Source organism: Myotis yumanensis, unplaced genomic scaffold (genome assembly GCF_028538775.1).
Source record: "Myotis yumanensis isolate MYYU_CA2020_CCGP unplaced genomic scaffold, mMyoYum1.0.hap1 SCAF_1, whole genome shotgun sequence".
Classification (NCBI taxonomy): domain Eukaryota; kingdom Metazoa; phylum Chordata; class Mammalia; order Chiroptera; family Vespertilionidae; genus Myotis; species Myotis yumanensis.
Genome location: NW_027223752.1, coordinates 221,177,064 through 221,185,483, shown reverse-complemented (window position 1 = coordinate 221,185,483; position 8,420 = coordinate 221,177,064). Strand labels below are relative to the sequence as shown.

General features: G+C 36.1%; 1 non-coding gene across 1 annotated transcript; it reads right to left on the bottom strand.

Moving 5' to 3' along the window:
* Positions 1 to 6,329: 6,329 nt before the first annotated feature.
* On the bottom strand, positions 6,330 to 6,528 carry LOC139001496 (U2 spliceosomal RNA). The gene has a single exon (XR_011470060.1). It is a non-coding gene; the product is annotated as a U2 spliceosomal RNA (small nuclear RNA).
* Between the last annotated feature and the right edge of the window lie 1,892 nt (positions 6,529 to 8,420).

Sequence of the window (8,420 nt, the reverse complement as noted above, 5' to 3'; positions counted from 1 at the left end):
AGTGTCTGCCCCCTGATGGTCAGTGCACGTCATAGCGACTGGTCAACCAATAGTTCTGGTTGTTCTGGTCGTTCTGGTCATTTGGTTATAAAGGTCACTTAGTCTTATATATATATAGATACTATTATGTGTCTCAATGATTTTGATCTGGTGGCTAGAAAACATCAAGCTATGGAAATAAGTAAGGCCCTCAAGTAATTCAAAAGCTAGTGTGGGAGTGGGAAAAAGCACAATGTGATACTAATAGATATTAATGTGATATTAATAGAATGTGAGTGGTGTAGAATGGACTGGATGTTCAGCAGTGAGGAATAGTTTGAAATAATCAGAAAATGCTTTCTGCAAGATGATATTTTATGGTGAAATTGAGGAATGGATATGATGTCAGTGCATAGAGGGAAGAAGATCAAAGACAAAGGGAGAAAGAAGTATTTTAGAAGATAGGGAAATAGTGAGTGAATTAGTTAGGCTATGGAGAGAAGCAAATATAAGTAAGCACGAATACCAAAAAAGATGTATAAAATTACAGAAAGGCCTGTCCTTCTCTTTGCTCAAGATCTGAAAAATAATGTTTTGTCCTGGCAGCTTTTCTTCACTACCTAAGTCCTCACTGGTTACTCACACATCTATGAACCACTAAAGAATCTGCATCATATAATTCACAATACAATTATGAATGGTGTTGGCTTGTACATGGGTATGTGAATATTTAATTTTTGGTCTTTTGATGACTGAAACTCCCCACAAATCTTCTTATATGCTCATGTTATATAACATAGTATTGACTATAGATTAATTTTTAAAAAATAAGTTGGAATTGCTATATAAAATATAATTCAGAGCCCACTGTATAGTTTTTAAAATAAAATTTTATTGGAACACAGGCACATTTGTTCATGTACTGTCTATGACTGCTTTTACAATCCAGTGGCAGAGTTGAGTAGTTATGACAGAAGCCACCTGGTTGGCAAGCCAAAATATTTACTATTTGGGCCATAAAGGGGAAAGTTCAACACTTTTGTAATACATTTATAACTTTGATCAATAATTTAATAAATATTTTCATGTACATTTTTATCCATACAACCAACACTTTATATTTCAATGTTATAGCTTCTGAAACAAAGTATACATGATTTATTACAAAATACTTTTGATAAGTCTCTTTATTGTACAGCTTTTTAGATCATTAGTGTCCAAAGAAAGGCTAAGAAACTATTGGTCCAACAATTATTTAACAAAAATAACATGTATTTAATATTTAGTTATCTAATTGGAAGATATCAGGATGACCAAGAGCTACTGATGTTTGCTAAAAACATCTCAACTGGGATTTTTGAAAATTGCTCTGACTTCAAAAATAAGATTCTATCTAGTGAACATGACATACATCTACTTGATTTTCCTCAAAGGAAAGACAATAAACTTACAAAGAATTTTTTGATTCAGCAAAAAAACCTTTTCTTTTTGTTAGTACTGCCATTCTTACTGAGTTAAGCATAGCTATCGTAAGAATAAACTACTGGCCTTCAAATTTCTAGCAAAAATACTAATTGTTCAAATTATTCATGGATTCCAAGTAAGATCTTTAAAACACGGTGTTTGGGAAAGGTTAGATTTTCAACACCAAAAATAGTCATAGAAATATTAGAACATTTACTGATGAGGGTTGCATGGTCAGGCTGTACCTAGTATTTGTTTTTTAAATTTTGCTCCAGATTATAATCTGTGTTAAAACAACACAATATTTTCTTTAATACTTGAATATTTAATTTTATTTAAATCAAGCACTCTAATGATGATACCAAAAAGCATATCTGAAGCAATAATGAGTAATAATTATCCATAGTTAATTATAAATCAGAAAAACTGGAGTTTTTGACAATAGCATACGTAATGTAGTGAAAAGTTAAGTGCACGGGCTCTAGAATCAGATAACCCTAACCTAAAATCCTTGTTCCTTCTCTTTTAGTTGTGTGGCCTGATCAATTTAGGAATCCTTTGAGCCTCAGTTTCTTCTTGTGTAAAATGAAATTAATAATAAGACTAGCTCATTGGTTGATAATTAGGTTTCAATGTGATAATGATTAGTTGAGAGAGAATAAGCACTAAATAAATGTCTTGTTTACATTGTTATGATTTCTATGTACCCAGTAGAGATTATCTTAATTAGAGGCATTATTCCTGGAAAGAAATAGTGGTTGGTTAAAAAAATAAGGATCCAAAGAAACACAAACTAACAGAAACAAACAACATAAAATGGCAACTCATATCAGTTATGCAAATGGTTATTGAGAGAATTTTCTTATAAATAAATAATCTTACTTTGCAGTCATTTCCTTTTTATGTTTATCCACCATTATAGTTTACTATTGCCTTTTTTTTTCTTTAATTTTTGTCACTGGTTGTACTATTATTTTTAACTGTAAATTACATTTTTTCTTAAATACTCAGTAAAAAGCCAATTATGACCAAGAGAGCCTGTGAAATGTGCTACACACAAAAGATACCACCCAAGCAAAACCTACTCTTTTTAACAAAAAATGAGATTAATTGTTCCATATGGAAACTCATTAGACATGTTATTTTTAATCACTATGTATAATGAGAATAGCATACCAACTCTTTTCACCTACGAGCAAAATATTAAGATACAACTTTAAGAAACAAAAGAAGCTAAATGAACAAAAGGTATGTACTTAAGTTGACTGATTATAGATTTGTTTCATGTGTGCCTTTTAAATATTTTGAAAAAATGTCATGTCTGCACATTACTTGAAATTGAAAAACATGAAACATCAAAAATCCTCACATTGCAATATATCAGCTTTCAACCTTCTAATCTCTAATGAAAAGGATATTACACTGAAAAACTTATAAACAATAGGGACAGATATTTTAATACAAAGTAATTTATTCTCATAGTACACAGGTAAAGCACACTCATCAAATGGGGTAACTGCTCTCTATGTAGATCCCTTCCTTCCACTGCTGGGAAATTAATTGATTGGAAACATTTAGGAGATTAATTGGTGAATGCTTGTCATTCATCACAGAACATTCAAATATGATGATTATGGTACCTTAGAACTGGGTGTCAGTTCAATTTTCTTACTGGAATCACTAAATGATGACTTGCATTAAAATAATCTCAAACCCCAAATTAACCTTTTTCAGTTGCCATGCCTTGGAATACATTAATCACAAAATAACAGATTAGACAAGTTAGAAAACAAAGAAATCCCTGTTGCATTACAAAAGGGGCAAAAATAACTAAGTCAAAACCATACAGTAAATATTGTACGTCTGTGTGTGTGTGTGTGTGTGTGTGTGTGTGTGTGTGTGTATGCATCTGGGATAGTGGGATAAAGGAAGTATCTATATACCTGATATAGAGTTGAATTTAAATTCTTTTAATTATGAAGTAAACCAAAGGACAGCATTCTTCCAAAGTAAGCCCTAGTTTTATTTTAAAGGTTCTAAGTATATCCTCATTAAACCAGAATTTTAGCAACTTTAATGCAAAAACTTGACATAAGAAAACCTGAGATTTGTGGAATTTACCACTGATAAAGACAGCATGCCTCTTTCTATAATCACTTCTGTGGCCACTGGCATGATTTAATATGATGGCCTCATTTTTGTCAAGCTTCTTGAAGGGAAAAATATCAATTGGTTTCTGCCCCAATCCAAGTAAGTCTTAAAAAAAAAAGAAAAGAAAGAAATAACAGAGTAGGCACCTTTATATGCTATATGTTCAGACTACTTTTGAGCAATGTCTATAGAAAAAAGTATCTGTCAATCATTTGAAACATGAGTTGATTAAAAATATTAAATATTTATATATTTTAGAGCAGGTTTAGCCTCAGATCAAAATAGAAAGGAAGAAATAGAGATTTCCCATATACCTGCGCTCTGACACATGTATATATAGAGGTCCGGTGCATGAAATTCATGCACTTGGGGGTGGGGTCCCCCAGCCTGGCCTGTGGCCTCTCATAGTGAGGGAGCCCCACAATCAATCACCCCAAAGAGTTAGGCCGGAGCCAGGGGTTCCGTCTTCACAGCGGGCATGCCGGGCTGCGGGAAGCCTGGCAGAAGCCACGCAGAGTGGCCCCCAGGGCCCTGCCCCCGCCCCCGCCCTCGCCCCCTCCCCCACCTCCACCCTCGCCCCCACTTTGCGCACAGCCATCTTGTGAAAGTGTGATGCATGAGGGTATGACAACTACTAGCCTTTTATTAGTAAGGCTCCTTTTTTTTCTCCCCTTGACCTTCCCCTAGCCTCCCATACCCCTCAGTGTCTTGTGTCCATTGGTTATGCTTATATGCATGATACAAGTCCTTCGGTTGATCTCTTACCCGCCACCACAACCCTCCCCGGCCTTCCTGCTGTAGTTTGACAGTCTGTCTGATGTTGCTCTGCCTCTGTATCTATCTTTGCTCATCAGTTTATAATGGTCTTAATTATCCATAAATGAGTGAGATCATGTGGTATTTTTCTTTCATTGACTGGCTTATTTCACTTAGCATAATGCTCCCCAGTTCCATCCAGGCTGTTGCAAATGGTAAGAATTCCTTCTTTTTTACAGCAGCATAGTATTCCATTGTGTAGATGTACCACAGTTTAATAATCCATTCATCTGCCGATGGGCACTTAGGCTGTTTCCAGATCTTAGCTATGGTAAATTGAGCTGCTATGAACACAGGAGTACATATGTCCTTTCTGATTGGTGTTTCTGGTTTCTTGGGATATATTCCTAGAAGTGGGAGCACTAGGTCAAATGGGAGTTCCATTTTTAACTTTTTGAGTAAACTCCATACTGTCTTCCATAGTGGCTGCACCAGTCTGCATTCCCACCAGCAGTGCACAAGTGTTCCTTTTTCTCCACATCCTCTCCAGCACTTGTCATTTGTTGATTGTCAGACACAATTCTTATTTGGAAAAAAATAAACTAGCTTCATTCTTGTTATTACTGGAATGGTATACTGACACTAGTATTTAAGAGAAACATTGTCGAAATCTGCCCAAATAAGTCGACATTCTGTCTCTTATGTATTCCTTGGGAACAGTGATTTCACATGTCCGTGCTCAGCCTGACCCATGTAACTGTATATTGGAAACGAGAAGCTACGGCAGGGCAAGCTCATGTTCCTGAGCTTTGAAAAGTAGGAATCTTCTCTTCCTTCATGTTTTGATAGTAGCAGCCAGTAACACCCTGCACTCAAGTAGGAAGGAGACACAGGAAGATAAATGTATCAAAGAACAGTTATATAATGTTATTGATAAAATCCATTACTAAAAGCAAAACAAAGTACATTTATCACAGTTCTTTAATATAAATTGATTTCAATAAAAAGAATATATTTTATTTAAATGCTAGTTGACTATTCTTCCCCTTATGTTTTTTTTCTTTCAAAAGTACAATGAAAACAAAAATGAATATTTTATATTTTTTCCACTAATTATGACAATGATTTCTTTGTCATATGAATATTTTATTGTGAAAAGTAATAATGTTGCTGCTTCATAAATGAAAAAATTACAGATATGCTTAGGCAACTTAAGTCATTTGTGACAGCTCATGTTTCAGTGTAATAGCTTCTCACATACATGCAACTTCATTATATTGTAGTCAAAGTTGCTAGGAAGACACTTCCCGCTGACTCCCAGACCAACACATCCTACATGAGTTTGAGTTTGTTTCTTCAAAATAATACGTTAAAGATACATCCATGTTGAATATTATGTGTAGTGAGCCTTGCCTGGAGTATATATCCCTCCTCTAGCATGCTAAAGCTCTCATTCCCTCTCCCACAATGGGGTGCTACAGGGGCAATTTTCCATGTGATCAACAATGATAATAAATGAGGTTTGCTAGCATACACTGAGCATTTAGAAAACTTATTTTAAAACAAATGTGAATATATAGGAAAGCTTTTATTGAAAGAGAGCCACAAACAGTAAGGAATTAAACTTTCTTTTGCTTATATGCTCTCAAGGAAACATGGTGGGTGGACATTATGGTAGATCATACATAGATGAATAGAAGAGTTGAACAATAAAACTTCGGGATTCCCCCCAGGTATCCCTGTACACACATGGCTACCTTCTTTGGCTGTGGGTTACTCTCATTCTATGAGTCAGTATCAACAGAATTTTAACCCATATTTCTTGTTCAGGTTTCAAATTACTAGGGGGATATAGAATCTGACTGGCTTAATTTAGTCCAGAAGTGTTTATTCAGTTACTCCTTTCCAGGATAATAAATAAAAAATAGTCACTGGAAGAAACGTTATGAGTAAAGTACCCATCCCCCTGCCCCCAACCCAGAGGGTGCACCATTCCCAAAAATACTACAATACCGGGTCAATGCGAGGAATGGACTGAGCAAACTCCTATTCCACTTCCTGCTCCAAAAATCCATGTAATATGTCTAACATGTCGTCTTCAAGTAGTGAACATATCAGACATTACACTGATAGCAACAGGTACTATACTTCATCTTAGACAAAAGGCTGAAAAGCAAAAGACATTTTAAATTTTAATGCACAAAGCATTTGATGACTAAATGCTTGTAACGTGTAAGCAGTATGGATGCTTCCAGCATTAAGGTTTGCTGTGCATGAAAAAGGAAGACTTAAACAGGGAGGCCTGGAGTCTGGATAAAGAGGAGAGGATAGAGCCTGCACCGCCAGCTTGTTAGTGAGCAGCTAGATACTCCTAACAAAGTCACTAAACTTTCTCTATCTCTCACTCATCCACCTGGAAATTGCAGGTAACAATAGGACCCTGTAGTTTTGTCACAGGATGTTTTGTGATTTAATGAAATGCCTGTAAAGGCCTATTTGTTCACTGAAATAAAGGTATTATTTTCTCAAAAATGCTGAATCTATTATGGAGAAGAAAAGAGAGAGTGCAGGAAGAACATTTCTACTGCTGCTTCATTTTTGAAATAGGTAAGCAATGCTATTAAAATTAGGCAGAAGGAACGTCAGGGGACTGCAGGCAATTTCGTGAAATCAGGGCGATCCACACAAGCGGAGGTTTACTGTGTCTGGGTCTGCACCAGAGGTAGGAAAGACAAGTTTTCTCTCTCTGTCCTAGTATCTTTCTCACAAGTTTTGGTAAAGGTAAAAGTTTCTTTGGATGCAGGGATATATTTATACAGTATCTAGGTCTACAGTAACTCTAACAAAATATAATTAGGTAGAATAACTAAAGTACAGATGGCTTTTACATAATTCTGACCATATATATTTGAGCCTATGTAATTTGAGTCTCACAAATGATTTCCAAAAAAGTTTGTATGAACTTGTACCAACACTTACTATGCAGGAGCTTCTCTTAACTTGCCATCTCCTCCCTTTCTGCACATATATCTAGGCTGACATATGGCATGAAACTTACCTCGATCAGTTACCCCAGAAGCAAACACAGAAAGGGACACTTGAAAGGTAAGTCAATGTCATTTTTCCAAAAATTGTCATTTCTTCTGGATAAGTTTCAATTCTTTGGTGTTACTAAATATATGGGCAAAAACTATCTTTTTTTTAAATTGCCAATAATTATCGATCTCTCTCATTTCCTTTCTCCTGTCAAGTTTTGAGCAGTTCGCATTGTTCTGTGAAATGTTACATTACAAGCTAGAGAGCCCAAGCATTCTTTGTTGAAGAGCAGAATTCAATTTAGTTCATATTTTAGGACTCGACGTTCAATACCTAATACCTTTTCTCTAACTCATTCTCTCCAAACCACTCTTGTTAAGTTTATATCAAAAAATGTTTGATGAGAGAAGATCTAGAAGTACTTGGAGCCATAATGTGTCAGTGAGTCAGAGTCCCTGGGTAAAAGACAAAACGCAGAGCCCTGGACCAGATGGGAGAATACAGCTCTGGCTGAGAGCACTCCAGCGACCCTCAGGGCATAGGGAGCTAAGCCAGGCAGATCTCGCCAAGAGGACGGAGGAGACTAAATGTTTTGCTTCTCGTTGCCACATGTCCCATCAGAGGTTGTTGGGAAGCCAGAGATTATTTCTGGAAGTCTACTGTTTTGTTTTTAATATGTTTTTATTGATTTTTAGAGAGAGGAAAGGAGAGGGAGAGAGAGATAGAAATGTCGATGAGAGAGAAACTTCATCAACCTGCTGCCTCTTGCCCCCTGCTGGGGATTGAGACCAAAACCCAGGGACCTCTTGGTGCTTGGGTCAGCACTCACCCACTGAGACACACTGGCTGGGCATGGGGCTGTCTACTGTGTTTTACTATTTTACTTTATTTTTGTATTGAAGTCAGTTATCTGTGTTTCCCTCTTAGTGATCTCTACTGAGATTTTTAATAGAAAGTGCTCTCTGACTATGCCGCCATAAAAATATATAAGAAGGCTCAAAACTCCTTAAACAAACCACATTTCTAGATATGAA